Source organism: Octopus sinensis, linkage group LG18 (genome assembly GCF_006345805.1).
Source record: "Octopus sinensis linkage group LG18, ASM634580v1, whole genome shotgun sequence".
NCBI classification, from domain to species: Eukaryota; Metazoa; Mollusca; class Cephalopoda; order Octopoda; family Octopodidae; genus Octopus; species Octopus sinensis.
Genome location: NC_043014.1, coordinates 29,970,607 through 29,989,107, shown reverse-complemented (window position 1 = coordinate 29,989,107; position 18,501 = coordinate 29,970,607).

Here is an 18,501-nt window from a genome sequence, read left to right as displayed (position 1 = left end):
TTCTGCTTTCTGATATCTGATTTGATTTGGTTTGATTTTGATTTTGATATTTATATATATATATATATATATATATATATATATATATACACACACACATGTGTGTATGTGTGTGTGTGTGTGTGTGCATTGTTCCTAGTAGTCAGGTGTTACATTAAAGCTAAAACCAAGTTATATTCCCTGACAGAGGAAGTACAAAAAGTAATGTGAATGTATTTTGCTGTTTATATAAACTGTAACACAGAAGCAAAGAATATTCAGAAACAGCTGAAATATCAAGAACATAAATACTTTTAATTTACTGTGCAAATAACTTTACAAAAGGCCATTAATATTTTTCTTCTCACACTGATAACTTCTTTGTTTCTGTTCTCTCTCATTTTTCTCTCTATCTTTCTTCACTCAGGCCTGTTATCAATCTTCTACTTATTATATCAATGGGAGCGGGTGGTGATGGTAAAGTTGATGATTTTGATAGTAGCGAAGATACTGATGATAGTGACAGTGGTAGTGGTGGTGGGAAGGGTGGCAGCTATATTAAAACGATGATGGGGATGGTAGTGGTGGTGGTGGAAGTAGTAATAATTATTACATGATGAGAATGATGATGATCATGATTAAATCACAAGCTTTTTGTTGTTGTTTAGACTCCAAATGAAACCGATCAAGCAAATAAATGATCAAGGACAATCCAACCCATCCATGCCTATCCCATTCATAACCGCTTTTTCCATTGCACAAGGCATGCACGTAGGTCTCATTATTCAATGTGCTCTTTTAAGATAACAAGATTTGAAGGATTTGCTTGCTGTTATTTCTAGCAGATCAAGCCAATGACTAAGTTGCCCTCTTGTCATAAAGGAACAAAATTCAACACACCCATTACACCAGTAAATATAAGCTCAGACTCAAGGATGGCAGTAGATTTTTTTTACTGTTCACCTTGTAATGCTCTCTCTTACCTTTATCACTTTCTTGCCCATCATGAGATATAAACTTAAGGGACCCATCATGTATGCATGTACATATGTTCTACTCATGTTGCGACCCCCTATTCGTTTGCTATCAATATCTATTATTCATACTCGCCTTTTGTCCACCTCTTGCTGTTTAGCTCTCTTTTACTTCTGTCTTCCCTATAACTCTTACCACAATAAATTACACCCAGTACATTCTGTTAGGAGTGGAGTTGAGAGGGGTCTTTAGTCTTGTTGAAGACATAGCAACCTTCCAAGAGCTAGTGTCATGAAAAAATATACTCAGTACACTAAGTAAAGTGATTGGTATTAGGAAGGACAACCAGCCAGAGAAACCACATAAAAAATCGAAAATGAAACTTCTGACTGAAAGTGATCCTCTTATTTATCTAAGAAAGAAGCAATGACAACATCCAAATGTATTCCTGTGTAGACAGTGAATATAAAACGATGACGAAGATATATATTTAATGACACAGGTATGGAACATTTACTTTAAGGACTCTGACTTTCTGAGCAGCAACTCAATAATCGTTGCACTTTATCAGCTTTTGCTGCTGCATACTTAAATCATGCTTAATATGGCATGCATATATATACATATTCATATACATATAAATATATATATATATATTATATATATATATATACACACACACATGTGTGTGTGTGTGTGTGTGTGCATTGTTCCTAGTAGTCAGGTGTTACATTAAAGCTAAAACCAAGTTATATTCCCTGACAGAGGAAGTACAAAAAGTAATGTGAATGTATTTTGCTGTTTATATAAACTGTAACACAGAAGCAAAGAATATTCAGAAACAGCTGAAATATCAAGAACATAAATACTTTTAATTTACTGTGCAAATAACTTTACAAAAGGCCATTAATATTTTTCTTCTCACACTGATAACTTCTTTGTTTCTGTTCTCTTTCATTTTTCTCTCTATCTTTCTTCACTCAGGCCTGTTATCAATCTTCTACTTATTATATCAATGGGAGCGGGTGGTGATGGTAAAGTTGATGATTTTGATAGTAGCGAAGATACTGATGATAGTGACAGTGGTAGTGGTGGTGGGAAGGGTGGCAGCTATATTAAAACGATGATGGGGATGGTAGTGGTGGTGGTGGTGGTGGAAGTAGTAATAATTATTACATGATGAGAATGATGATGATCATGATTAAATCACAAGCTTTTTGTTGTTGTTTAGACTCCAAATGAAACCGATCAAGCAAATAAATGATCAAGGACAATCCAACCCATCCATGCCTATCCCATTCATAACCGCTTTTTCCATTGCACAAGGCATGCACGTAGGTCTCATTATTCAATGTGCTCTTTTAAGATAACAAGATTTGAAGGATTTGCTTGCTGTTATTTCTAGCAGATCAAGCCAATGACTAAGTTGCCCTCTTGTCATAAAGGAACAAAATTCAACACACCCATTACACCAGTAAATATAAGCTCAGACTCAAGGATGGCAGTAGATTTTTTTTACTGTTCACCTTGTAATGCTCTCTCTTACCTTTATCACTTTCTTGCCCATCATGAGATATAAACTTAAGGGACCCATCATGTATGCATGTACATATGTTCTACTCATGTTGCGACCCCCTATTCGTTTGCTATCAATATCTATTATTCATACTCGCCTTTTGTCCACCTCTTGCTGTTTAGCTCTCTTTTACTTCTGTCTTCCCTATAACTCTTACCACAATAAATTACACCCAGTACATTCTGTTAGGAGTGGAGTTGAGAGGGGTCTTTAGTCTTGTTGAAGACATAGCAACCTCCCAAGAGCTAGTGTCATGAAAAAATATACTCAGTACACTAAGTAAAGTGATTGGTATTAGGAAGGACAACCAGCCAGAGAAACCACATAAAAAATCGAAAATGAAACTTCTGACTGAAAGTGATCCTCTTATTTATCTAAGAAAGAAGCAATGACAACATCCAAATGTATTCCTGTGTAGACAGTGAATATAAAACGATGACGAAGATATATATTTAATGACACAGGTATGGAACATTTACTTTAAGGACTCTGACTTTCTGAGCAGCAACTCAATAATCGTTGCACTTTATCAGCTTTTGCTGCTGCATACTTAAATCATGCTTAATATGGCATGCATATATATACATATTCATATACATATAAATATATATATATATATGATATATGTATGTATGTATGTATGTATATCTAAATCTATATATGCATGCCATGTTAAGCATGATTTAAGTGTGTATACATATATATATATATTATCATCATCATTTAATGTCTGTTGTCCATGCTGGCATGGGTTAGCTGGTTTGACTGGGCTGGCACACTGGAAGGCTGCACCAGACTCCAGTCTGATTTGGTATGATTTTCTATGGCTGGATGCTCTTCCTAACCCCAACCATTCCGAGAGCGTAATGGGTGATTTTATGTGCCACCTGCACAGGTGCCATTTGTGTGACACCGATATCTGCCACAACTGCAATTTTGCTCAGCTTGATGGGTCTTCTTCTCAAGAACGACATAATGCCAAAGGTCTTGGTCATTGCCTCCATGAAGCCCAACACTCGAAAGGAACTCAGTCACTTCACCTCTGTGAGGCCTGCTCAAAAGGAACTCAGCCACCTTGCCACCATGAGGCTCAACACTCGAAAGGTACTCAGCCACTTTGCCTCCATGAGGCCCAATGTCCAAAGGTTGATTTTTTTTTTTACGTGCCACCAGCATGGGTGCACTTGACTTGACGGGTCCTCTTAAGCAGAGAACATCACTAAAAGTCTCAATCACTAGTCATTGTCTCTGTGAAGTTCAAAGTTCAAAGATCATGCTTCACCAAATTGTCCCATGTTTCCCTGGGACTACCTCTACCACAGATTCCCTTCACAGTTAGAGCGTGGCACTTCTTTACACAACAGTCCTCATCCATATGCATCACATGAACATATCAGCACAGTTGTCTCTCTTGCATACCACATCTGATTCCTCTTATGCCTAACTTTTCTCTCAAGATGCTTACATTCTGTTGTAGATGCACACTGACATTGCACATCCAGCGAAGCATACTGGCTTCATTTCTCTCATGCCTATGCATGTCCTTGGCTGTCATAGTCAATGTTTCACTACCACCCAGTATGGCATCAAACAATCTGCCTTTCACTTTGAGGGAGAGATCTTTGTTGCCAGCAGGGGCAGGAATCTCTCTGAACCTTATCCAGCTTAATCTTATTCTCATAGCTATGCTTTTGGAACAACTACTTCTACTACTAACCTGGTTGCCTAGATACTGGAAGCTATCAACTACCTCTAGCTTGCCCCCCCCCCCGGCAGTTGATGGAGTCTATTTTCCACACATGTTCAGCATTTATTATGCCTGTGCACCTTCCACATACAAAAGTTAATTTCTCTGTTAACCTTCCTTTGATGTGTAGCCAAAGCTTACACTGGGTGCATCTAATGGAGTTTCTACGGATTGAGCAGAGCCATCTACCTGAGGGGGTTTGTGATTTGTCTGCCTTCCTACTTACTATGACTTTGGTTTTTGCTAGGTTAACTCTAAGGCCCTTTGATTCTAGACCCTGATTCCATACCTGGAACTTCTTCTCTAGCTCAGGAAGTGATTCAGGTATAAGCGCAAAGTCATCAGCATAGAGGAGCTCTTAAGGCCAGCCTGTCTTGAATTCCTATATTATTACTTGGAAGACTATATATATTTGTGTGTGTGTGTGTGTGTGTGTGTGTGTGCACGTGCATTTGTGTGTGTGTGTGTGTGAGTGTGTATGTATGTATGTATAATAATAATAATAATGAATTATTGTATACAGTGCTCAGGTGCAATACAACTTGTCAAACAGTGCATATAAAGTATATGCAGTAATGTACAAATGACTGGAAAGCGAACAGTGTATGAGTCAGATACATGCTTGCGTGTGTATGGAGGGGAGAAAATCAGGTGTAGTGTTGGCGAATCTCAGGAAGCATGGAAGTTTTGAAGGATGCAGTGCTCCGACAACTAACAACTGATGCCGGCAGTCTGTTCCATGCTTCAGCAACTCTTAGTGTGAAAAAATGTTTCTGAAAGTCATGGGAGCTGTGCTGTTTTCTGATTTTGTAAACATGTCCACGGGTGTTAGACAGGTGGAGTTTGAAAAGGTGCTCAGAGTTATTGTTTGTAAGATGGTTAATAATTTTATAGGTGTCTGCCAAGTCAGCTGCCAGACGTTGGAGTATCAATGTATCCATGCCCAGGAAAGTAAGGCATTCAGAATATGACAAATGCCTGATGGAGGGTATTCTCTTGGTTGCACATCGCTGAACGGTTTCCAGACAATTAATATCCTGGGCAAGATAGGGGTTCCAGACCTGTGATGCAAATTGTTAAATTAATTTAATTGTTTAAATTATTTTCCATTGCTTTCGTTTTTTTTACACGTGTAACAATTAAATTAATTTAACAATTAAGAAAAAAAAATTTAGGGTTAGGGTTAGTGACAGGATGTTGTCTCAGTTTTAGACGCAGCAAATGATTTTAGCTCAAAAGAGAGCATAGGATTGGTTAAAATTCGAAAAATTAAACTACGTGAAACAAACAAATTACAATTTTCTCAAGAAAGCCAAGAGAAAAAAATCTTTTATTTTGAGACATTCTACCAGTATACGAAGTTTTAAAGTGTTTAGTTAACTAGAAATTGTCTGCCGTTCAAAAGGAAAAGATCCGAAATTTTCACTTCCAGTGGCCTAGCGTGTAAAAATTTAGTCCAAAGACTATGTATTAGTCATAAAATACAGTGTACATTTAAACACATAAGGAATCCACTCGTGGGATTCAACACGCTAGAAAGAACAGCTAGGTATATATAAATCACAATATGGAGATTTGGGCAACATAAATGTGGACCATGACATGAGCTTGAACTGTTGTTGACTTAATATGTACTTTCTTCCCACGCCCATGTAACTTGATTGTCAAGACAGAAACTGAGGACAAAAACACAATGATTTAAAGAAATTCACTCTTAATCGACATTTTTGATGATGAATGAAGCTACTTCACTTCCGATCACAACTAATCCAAATAACTTTGAAGTGACTACTACAATACAATTCTTACTAATTTTGGCATAAGGACAGCAATTTGAGGAGTGGGGGCAAGTCATTACATCCACCCCAGTACTTGACTACTAACAATACAATAATAATGTTACAAAGAGCAAAGAGGAAGTGGTGGGTCAGGGTTAAATGAAAGAGGGAAAGAGAGAAAGAGAGAGGGGGGAGAAAGAAAGTGTGTGTGCGTGTGTGTGTAAAAGTGAGGAAGATAGAATAAACAATAATTTCCATGTTACAATTGCTCATTGTGTTTACATTTTCATCACGGAACGAAGTCAACATTAAATGAAAATAGAAATATAGATTCTATCATAACAAAATTCAGCCCACCTTGTTTTCAAAATCTATATACATCAATTGTATTTCTTTGTGAGTTTCTTTACTATACACCTTCTCTATGCTGAAACTATCGCCAAACAGGATTGACAGGTGGAGTGTAAAGGCAGATGACAACAATAAAGTAACCAATTGCACTCAAACGATTTTTAAAAAGAGGAAGATACATGTGTTCATGTAGTCGTAGATATCTTATGAGAGAATAAGAGACGGAACGATTACCACTAGATCGTCTTTCACAATTTGTCTGCTAGATCAGGGCTGATTTGAGGCCAAACGACAAGTCAGAAATCTGGTCATTTAGGGAGCTTCTATATGGTCACTTGGCTTGCTAGAAATAATAGCTAAATCCCACCTAATATTGCAATTTACAGCTTTATAAACGGAAGGGCACATTCAATTACGTAGTCTTATATAGCAGGGAACCCCATCCATCGGGTCACGGACTAGTACCAGAGCGAGGATTATTTGAAAGAATAAATAAAAATTTTATTCATATTCTGACTTGCAATCTGCAAGTGTTTTTGCATTATGTATGTATGTATGTATGTATGTATGTGTAATATACATGTATGTATGTATAGCTAAATTATGTATTATGCACTTCATTTGTGCTTTGTTTTGCGAGTGATTCTCTGATCTGTGCATAAAATCGGTCTGTGGTGCAAAAAAAGTTGGGAACCGCTGCTATATTATACTATGATTGAATAAAAAACGGTAATGTCACGGCTAAAATACTTTCGATTATAGTGTAACGCGGTTTAGAATTGAAATCGCGTTAGTTTAGTAACAAGAAATAGGGTACAGCATATCAGGCGAAGTTAGCTGAATTGTCAGCCAGTGGTAATTTCTGCAGCGAATATTTAATCGTACGATTTCGAGTTAAAATTTCCATGACTTCCCGCCAACACATATCTCTAAATATAGACGCGTGGGAAGTCAATGTAGTGGTTTCAGGGGTGTCTCAGAGGATAGGATTCTTGATCGTTGCTTGACCTCAGATTAAAAAAGATCACTTGTCAACGATGAATGCGAAATTTTCTACTTTTCACCATATGAATATAATAGCCAGTTCTTGGCCAAGCACACAGTACATGACTGTCCACCGGTAGCCAGTGCTACACCCTCCAGCGAATAACTTTTGTAATAATTGTAATGTTTAGGCATAAATAAATGGTCTCATCGAAAATGGACTTGGTTTTGTAAGGGGAAAACATGCAACAAAATCACCAAAATATCCAATTAATCATTTATCCAAGTGACTACTGGGCAACAACGGACCCACGTATAAAATCAAACAGGACAGTAACGTAAAAAGTAACATATTTGGACTGACACATGACATCATAAATCACCGTATGTGACAATGCCTGCAAGTGAAGGATGGGAGAATCAAAGACGGGACCATGGATATCTGATCGGTTCCTTTCTTTAAAAAAAACTTCACAGGTTCCTTGAATTTCAAGAAGACTCCCTCCAGCTACCAATGAGTCCAAAAGCAGTTGTTTCACCCTACAAAAATTGTTCTTGGAGACTCTGAGTAGTGGAGTAGCGTAACTGAAGCAATGAATCTCTGGGTTGCACCTAACTATTTAACCAATCACTTGTACGTCTGCGAGACCAGAGTTAACCTGAGGCACAAACAATTACAACAAAGTTTCTACATAGTCGATTGACTTGCAAGAAATAGTAGCCAAATCTCCCTTTGCATTTTATCTGCTGCTTTAATGATATACATAAATTCATGGTTGCTAACTATACATCCATGGATGCATACATACATACATACGTACATACATATCAAACACACGGATATGTAATTCATTATCTTAAAATAGGCGTTGTGAGAACTACAGCCGGAGGACCGTAGGCCCATGAATAATATAATTTCGTCATATTTCGATCAAGGCATAGGCCCATTTCTTCAGTGCAGCAACCTAAAGGTGGTGTTGAGCACATATAAATACACATATGCACATGTGCACGCGCGCACACACACCACACACACACATTGGAGTCAAGACTGCGTAATATAATTTTTAAGATATGTCGTGGCGTTCCTGACTGAGGGATCTTTTCGGTTTGAACGGCAGTTTTTAAAAATAATTTCCACGTAACTAAACACTTTTAAACTTCGTATACTGGTAGAATGTGTTTATAAAACATCTTTTTTTCTTGGCTTTATTGAGAAAATTCTATAGTATGTAAGATATTTGTTGTTGTTTTTTGTTCAATTTCTGCAATTTCAACCAATCAATGACGTCTATTGAGGTGAAGACATTCTGTGCCATATGAATATGACCCTCGTTTAAGAAACAGATTGGGTTTATTTACATTTGTGAAGAAAAAAGATGCCCTTCCCCCTAACCCTAACCCTAAAACAGATTGAAATGAAATAGATCGATACTAGGGTCATAATTATGGGTGACAATTTTATATGACACCGCTAGAAAAAACTGCCGTTCAAACCGAAAAGATCCCTGACGGAGTCATATGCTGCAGTTACACGTTATTTCCATCGAATATTATATTTTCAACGTTACACGGGTTGTTCCACTGTGTCCAATGTTCCCTTACAACAGTGCGCCTGCGCGCACGCATGAAGGTTTTCGAGGTAAAACCGAATTTTTTTTAATGAAGATGATTACTTGCATAGCCATGGCATACTAGCTTTCTTCCCTTTATCAGTGTAAGATCTTCATGGCGGTCAGTGTGATGTTGGATAGCTTCGTGACGTCTCATTTTCAGTGCCTGTGTCATTCTCTGTATCTTTGTAGAGAGTCCCACGCCATGTATACGAACATGAAGACGGAGAGTTCCGGTGCATACAAGAATCTGATTTTGATCCTCATAATTTTGTTACTATTTTTCCACATTAGCTTGAGTTGGGTCACTGCATCCATTGCCTGAGCGGTCTGGTAAACATTTCTGATCTTGATACATTCTCATTAATAATTGGCTCACAAGTAGTTAAACTGCTGCGCCTAAGATTATAAATATTCTTTTTAAACAGTCTTTAATTAAACTAACCCTCATTTTAGCTTAAGTTTTAGCAGATTTAATATAGTGAGCATCAAAAATCTAATTAGAAATAAATATGGGTACTTGTCTATTGTCGTGGTCCCGGTTTCTCACACGCGAATTCGAGCGCGCGCGCGCACCAGACGTAGGTACTCGATACTCGAGATCCTACGAGGTGACTTGCGCATGCGCAGTGCAGAATTCGCGCATGCGCGTTAACCCCCCCCCCCAAAAAAAGGTGTTGGATTTCACTAAAAATATATATGTGTGTGTGTGTATATATAACATTTTCAATTTTACACAAAAAAATTACATAGTCGCTTTCCTCGCGGATTTACAGATAAATGAATTAATTACTATTTTACAGAATAAAATTAATGAATTAATTATATAAATTAAATAATTCTTGAAAATTAATTAATATTAATAATATTTTTTGAACAAAGTAAATAATTTATAAAACTTGGTTAATAATTTTTTTTACACAAACGCGAACGTATATAATTTGTGAAACTTTTTTTTTTTTTACAGACGTATATAATTTGGTAAACTTAATGAATTAATTTCTTCTCATCATCATCATCGTTTAACGTCCGTTCTCCATGCCAGCATGGGTTGGACGGTTCGACCGGGGATCTGGGAAGCCAGAAGGCTGCACCAGACTCCAGTCTTATCTGGCAATGTTTCTACAGCTGGATGCCCTTCCTAACGCCAACCACTCCGAGAGTGTAGTGGGTGCTTTTTACATGCCACCCGCACAGGTGCCAGGAGAGGCTGGCAACGGCCACGGTCGGATTGGTGCCAGTCGAGGCGGCTCTGGCATCGGCCACGATTCGGATAGTGCTTTTTACGTACCACCAGTCCAGGGGTCCTGGCATTTGCCGGGTGCCACACTTGCCCCAACATGTCTTCGCAAGCAAAGGGGGTTGGCGTGGGTGCCTGTCGTGGGATGAGGTTCGATATCAACTTCGCTTGCCTCAACAGGTCTTTGTGTATAATGTATAAATTGTTCGCACTAAATTCTTTCCGTAGAATTTATCAAAAAACGCGCAAAATTATTCCGTAGAATTTATCAAATTAAAAAACGCAAAATTAATATATTTTTTGAAATTGCAAATTATTTAGAATATAAAACAAATGAAGTTAAATTTTAAAAATAAATGTCATATACTTATACTCTGTAAGGTGCTGTGTTCACACTTCAATTTACTATTTTCTAGAAATGTTGCTTTTCTAATTGAAACAATTTTTCTCAATCTCCATTTAAAAGTCCATAATGCCTCTTGAGCCATATCAAAATGAACAACTTTGAATTACGCGGCGGCGGTGGTGGTGGTGGTGTGAGGTTCTAATTTTTTTTTCTGATCTCTCTTTGCCCCCTCTTTATTTCAGTTGTTCATTCCGCTAATATTTAGAAAAATTTTCGCGCCCAATTTTTGTTGTCGCGGGAAAAGATGAACGATTTAAAATAAATATATCTTAATTGTAGTGTGAGAAAGTATATATATTCTGATGACAAAATATATATCTTTCAAAAACATCCCAAATTTATAGACTATATCGTGTCGGTTTAAGAAATATATATATATATATATATATATATATATATATATATATATATATAAGAGAATGAAACATCTTTCATCTGTCTCCCCACCACACCTCCATCTAGGGGGGCAAAGAGAGATCAGAAAAAAAATTAGAACCTCACACCACCACCACCACCGCCGCCGCGTAATTCAAAGTTGTTCATTTTGATATGTCTCAAGAGGCATTATGGACTTTTAAATGGAGATTGAGAAAAATTGTTTCAATTAGAAAAGCAACATTTCTAGAAAATAGTAAATTGAAGTGTGAACACAGCACCTTACAGAGTATAAGTATATGACATTTATTTTTAAAATTTAACTTCATTTGTTTTATATTCTAAATAATTTGCAATTTCAAAAAATATTAATTTTGCGTTTTTTAATTTGATAAATTCTACGGAATAATTTTGCGCGTTTTTTGATAAATTCTACGGAAAGAATTTAGTGCGAACAATTTATACATTTATACACAAAGACCTGTTGAGGCAAGCGAAGTTGATATCGAACCTCATCCCACGACAGGCACCCACGCCAACCCCCTTTGCTTGCGAAGACATGTTGGGGCAAGTGTGGCACCCGGCAAATGCCAGGACCCCTGGACTGGTGGTACGTAAAAAGCACTATCCGAATCGTGGCCGATGCCAGAGCCGCCTCGACTGGCACCAATCCGACCGTGGCCGTTGCCAGCCTCTCCTGGCACCTGTGCGGGTGGCATGTAAAAAGCACCCACTACACTCTCGGAGTGGTTGGCGTTAGGAAGGGCATCCAGCTGTAGAAACATTGCCAGATAAGACTGGAGTCTGGTGCAGCCTTCTGGCTTCCCAGATCCCCGGTCGAACCGTCCAACCCATGCTGGCATGGAGAACGGACGTTAAACGATGATGATGATGAGAAGAAATTAATTCATTAAGTTTACCAAATTATATACGTCTGTAAAAAAAAAAAAGTTTCACAAATTATATACGTTCGCGTTTGTGTAAAAAAAATTATTAACCAAGTTTTATAAATTATTTACTTTGTTCAAAAAAATTATTAATATTAATTAATTTTCAAGAATTATTTAATTTATATAATTAATTCATTAATTTTATTCTGTAAAATAGTAATTAATTCATTTATCTGTAAATCCGCGAGGAAAGCGACTATGTAATTTTTTTGTGTAAAATTGAAAATGTTATATATATACACACACACACATATTTTTAGTGAAATCCAACACCTTTTTTTTGGGGGGGGGTTTAACGCGCATGCGCGAATTCTGCACTGCGCATGCGCAAGTCACCTCGTAGGATCTCGAGTATCGAGTACCTACGTCTGGCGAATTCGCGTGTGAGAAACCGGGACCACGACAATAGACAAGTACCTAAATATGTTTTCCTCATTCGTCTATTCCAATAGCTGATGACCATAAATGTGTCTGGGAACAGACAAGTCATTTTCTGTCTGCCCATCTGCTCTTAGCTTTCTCAGACGCCATATTTTCCTGAGATATTTTATGACTCACTTATGATTGGATTTAACTGGATTAAAAATCTTCAGATTGTTAAGGAGATCTTGAGAATATTCTTTTACTTGTTTTTCTTCCATCGTGATAACATATTAACAGGTCCTATTTAACCAACTATTTTGTAATAACTACAGAATCATCTTTTTCAGTTTGTATGCTTTGTTGTATTATTAATTCAAAACCAACGTAAAAGATATTTTGTGAATAAAGTTACTGTAAAATTGTTCCCTAGTGTTGTGCATCATTTACACGCAGCCAGAACAGAACTCAGTTCCACCACCAGCATCTATCTTTCATTCTATGACCTACATAATATGTATTACTCACACCCTCGTGACAAAGGCAATGTATAATTTACTGAGGAGTTTTAATAATACTGAAGCATGTCCAATATTAATATTTTCTACTTAACAAAAGGATTAACGTAATATTAAGCATCTCCGAGCGATTAGTCTACCTCAGTGGTTCATTTTGTAACATATGCTAATTTTTCGCACCTCTATTGATTCTCTGTTTAGGTTCCTAAACAGTGGGGTTGAGCCTGGAGGTCTAATGAGACCGGAACATTGTTTCCTCACCCCGTACCTGCTGAAGCAAATACAATGATATTGATCTGATGTATTTCTAATTAGGTATTTGATGTTCCCAATTACATTCAATTTATTAACAACTTAACTACTGATTTTCATGTTGATGACGTCTCTGAGTAAATAAACTGGTTTATTATTTTAGATATCTTTAATCTTTTATCTTTTATTTGTTTCACTCATTGGACTGCGGCCATGCTGGGACACCGCCTTGAAGCATTTAGTCGAACAAATCGACCCCAGAACTATCTTTTAAGCCTGGTACTTATTCTATCAGTGTCTTTTGCCGAACCGCTAATTTACAAGAACGTAAACAAACCAATACCAGTTGTCAAGCGGTGGTCACACACACACATGATGGTCTTCTTTCTATTTCTGTCACTCACAAAGCTTTGGTTGGCTCGGGGCACGGGTCCGAAGTACCACGCAATAGAACTGAACCCGGCACCATTGTGACTGGAAAGCAAACTTCTTGCCACAAAGCCACGCCGTCCTCATTTTGCATGTTTCGTTTCTTTATTTCAACTTATCTAATTTCTTGTTGAGATGTTGATGATAATTATATTATTATCTATAGAATTCTATCATACTTTTGTCAATCGATGTTGAGTCCTTCAGCTTCGACTTAACATATTTACGTGTTAAAGAAATGCAAAATACCGCAGCCACAATTATCACAATCCCAATCGCTAACACTATTCTCTCAAACACCACCACCAATATTATTTGCCGCCACCACCACAACTATCATTACCATTCTCTTCACCACTTCACCAATATCATTATTACCCTTACACCATCACCACTATCATCACCACCATCGCTACCATCACCATCATCAGCACTACATCTACGTAACATAATGCACAATATTTTCCATTACTTTAATCTCCAGGTTTCGCTATGTTTTATTTATTTATTTTATATCAAGTCATATAAATATATTCATTTTCCATAAGGGTGCTCTGAAAACGCAACGCGATATTAACAATCTTTTTTTTTTTTTCTTACATCAGTAAAAGTATATTTACTCAGAATAGAGGCTATGCAGAGAAGCTTTTGGTTGACAATGTTTAGTCACTGCTAGAGGTATATTCAAAATAGATGCACCTTTTGGCTATCGGTACAAAATTTGAAATATTTTGGTTGGGTAGAAAAGTCGATTACATCGAGTCCAGTTCTCACCTGGTACTTATTTTACCGACCCCAACAAACATTGTCGACTTCGGCGGAATTTGAACTCAGAACGTAAAGACGGACGAAATGCAGTTAAGAATATTTCCCAACGTGCTAATGATTCTGCCAAAGCAGCCATTTGGCAACTTTGCCAACTCGCTGCTTTAATAAGCCTTTCTACTATAGGCACAAGGTCTGAAATTACATCGACCCCAGTGCTCAACTGGTACTTATTTTATCCACTCCGAAAATATGAAAGGCAAAGTCGACCTCAACGGAATTTGAACTCAGAACTTGAAGACGGACGAAATATCGCCGAGCATTTTGCCCGGCGTGCTTAACGATTCTGCCAGCTCACTGCCTTTAATAACACATCTTACAAGCGAAGAAAATTAAGTATGAACTGAAATTTCGCTGCTTAAGTGAGTATTCATATGACTTGAGTCTACGTTTATTGGTTCACAGTAGCCTTATGATAAGCATGAAACACGATGAGACATATTAGTGTTGTCATTATTTGTATTTTATATCAACATTGGGTGTTTCACTGTATAGTAGGTTTTTTTTTTTTAGTTTTCTTGCACATTTGAGCATAAGTTTGCTTAATCAGCTTGAGGTACCTGTTGTACTAAATATGCACCCAAGCAAACTTGATTTGTCTTTTGTAACGACTCCAAGACGATAATCTTCAACAACTAAATCTTAATTTTATAGATGACTTTCAAGAGCTGATAGAGTTTACATTTTCGGACACGTAAATTTAGTAAGTTACCTTTGCCAGATAGATGCCTTTGCTAAGCAGAATAATGTTTTTGTCACTTGACCCCTCTAACCTCTTCTATTTCACCAAAAGCTAGAATAGAGATAACAGACCGCCAACGAAATCTAGTGTTCTCAATAATATGTCCATCTTTCTAACTAGTTTTGGATAGTTACAAATACTAGAATTTACTTCGCATGCTTTACGATTTTATCACCTGCCCGTCGAGGCAAGGCATTATACAAGGTAACGGTAAATAAATATTTCTTTAAAATTTCGATCGCATATTTACAAAGTCAGAAAACAGCACAGCTCCCATGACTTCAGGAAACATTTTTTCACGCTGAGAGTTGCTGAAGCATGGAACAAACTGCCGGCATCAGTTGTTAGTTGTCGGAGCACTGCATCCTTCAAAACTTCTATGCTTCCTGAAATTCGCCAACACTACACCTGATTTTCTCCCCTCCATACACACTCAAGCAAGTATCTGACTCATGCATTGTTCGCTTTCCAGACATTTGTACATTACTGCATATACTCTGACAAGTTGTGGTGCACCTGAGCACTGTATACAATAATTTCATTATTATTTCTTCCATCCTGCATACTGGCAACCAGCACCTTAACAACACAACCGTTACAATTGTTGACGACACCGACGTTTCATCCTATTGTTTATCAATTATTATTTAACCGTTATAATTGGTGGTCCTCGACTTCAACGAAAAACATTACCTTTACAATTGCTGACCCCGAGTTAAAGAACTGCAGCCTTCACCTTCGCATGAACAGTTGTCACATCCATCGATTACACTGTTGCCCCCGTCTAAAAACAATTGCTACTTTCTATTGCTACATTTTGCTGATCCCCGAGCTAAAGAATGACAACCTTTGTCACCACCAAGATGCACCCTCGTTCCACTTGTTACAATACGCGTAACAGAAAGCACTATACTGCGATGCACTTCACAACAATGCAACACTGCCGACGCACAAGGAATTCGCCGATCATGAAAGCCTATAAGCGCAACATTTTGACAGCTAAGTTTGCCACCCCTGAAACTAACTGGAAGAAAATACGGAAGCCCGCACATGCAACCTTTTCGGCACGCACACGCTTTTCGTCTCACCCCGACGTACAGACCCTGCATTGTCTACGAACTTTTGCACGTGTATAAGATTCCCACATAGACTTTCAACAAATCATTTTTTTCTTTTTCTGAATGCACATCTTTTCACTATCAGCAGTAGACTTTAAATAAAGGACACTATTTTCAGCGAAGTTTGTCATTTTTGCTTATTTTATTCTCTTCTGTTTGTACTGCACACTTTCAATTGTCTACGAGTTACACACATTACATGATGCACATATACTGCGATGCACATATTCCACGATGCACATATTCCGCAATGCACATATTCCGCGATGCACATTTTCCACGATGCACATATTCCACGATGCACATATTCCGCGATGCACATATTCCACGATGCACATATTCCACGATGCACATATTCCACGATGCACATATTCCGCGATGCACATATTCCACGATGCACATATTCCGCAATGCACAAATGCCGCGACAAATAAATTCATGTGCATATCTTTTTGGATATTCTAGTGTTATTCATATTTTGCATGTACATTTTTTTCGTTCAATTTGAAAATGTTTGTATTGTTACATACACACACGCATATACCTTTCCTCGGCGTCTGGCCTTGTGTACGCATCTGCACACATTGTTCATGCACACATACATGTTAACACTGTCACATTCATGCATCACACATGCCTTTCTCGCTTGTTTTTTATGCTCCCTGCACTCTTGTAGACACAACTCGTCTCTGTAAGACCCTAGGTCGGTCACGTATATACGGCGGCGAGCTGGCAGACACGTAAGCGCGCCTGGCGAAATGCTTAGCGGTATTTCGTCTGCCGTTACGTTGTGAGTTCAAATTCTGCCGAGGTCGACTTTACCTTTCATCCTTTCGGGGTCGATAAATAAAGTACCAGTTTTGCACTGGGGTCGATATAATCGACTTACTCCCTTTGTCTGTCCCCTCTATGTTTAGCCCCTTGTGGGCAATAAAGAAATAGGTATACATAGAGAAAGTTGTTTGTCCCTTACAACGCGCCAGCATGTCACACTTTTACTCCTGCACATTCAAAGCATTTAATACCTCATGCATTGGCTGGCATATTCAGCAGTACCTTAATCACTGGCATATGCAACACTGTACACTGTATTTGTAATCAATGCACCAGCATTACTGCCTCAGCCTTACAAGCCATTTTGTACACACACTCACGCACCTCTATTATACCTCTACTGCCTTGTTTTTCAACACGTCTATGCCAGCTCAACTCTTTTCCCGACTCGATACACGTCGGATGTTCACACGCTCTGCGCTCATGTTAGAAATAATTTCCCTCTGTTAGACCAGTTTGGTCATGTAATGAATGGAGAAAATTACCTGTCTCGCGCATCACTCCAGCATGCTACACTGTCGTCCTTGCTGATCTCAGTAATTACCCACAACAGCGCCAGACACATGATCTCGAAAAAGGAGAAATAAGCAGTGGCAAACATACTTCACGATGTCGTGCTACTACTGTCCACATCTCGCTCAGAGATTTATTATTGCTTGTTTCACTTTTTTCGAGATCAGCGACGGTTTGTCACTGGAAAAAGCATATCGTATTTTGCGTTCGGAATCACTTCTCATTCCTAGCTGGTAACTGATCCAGGACAATCTCCATCTCCTGCGCTTCACCTTAGACAGGGTGGCTAATTTATCCGGTAAAGGTGGAGCAGTGGTCCATTTAGACCAAAGTAAAGCATTTGACAGGGTAGACCACCAGTATCTAGCGGCGGTCCTCAAGGCGGCTGGGCTGGGCCTTGACGTCCGCGGCTGGATCACCGCCATTTATGGTGACATCAAATCTACGGTTCAGAAAAACGGATAGCTGCCCGTGCCGTTTAAGATCGAGTGCTCCGTTCTGTCTCCGCTTCTCTATGTACTGGCTCTGGAGCCATTGCTATGCAAGTTGGAGAATTTGGGAGTGCATCTCCAACAGACTGGGATGTGGTAAGTGCTTTTCTGCTTATGCGGATGACGTCACCATCACCGTAGCGGATGAAACTCAGCTACCCCATGTAGAGGAGGCAATCAAATGTTACGAGGCGGTGGAAGGGGTAAAAATTAACAAGGACAAGTCCATCGGCACCTGGAGTGGCAAAACGATAATGTCCAGTGTCGTGGGACACTGGACGGAAGGTCCTGTTAAGTTGCTAGGAGTTTGGTTTGGACCGGACTCCCAAACAGAGAAGGATTGGAGTGAAGTGGAAGGCAAGGTGGAGGCTCTAGTCCGGACCTTGTCCGGAAGGGCGCAGTCCTTGAAAGGGAGGGCGGAGGTGGTGCAGGTGTATATCGCATA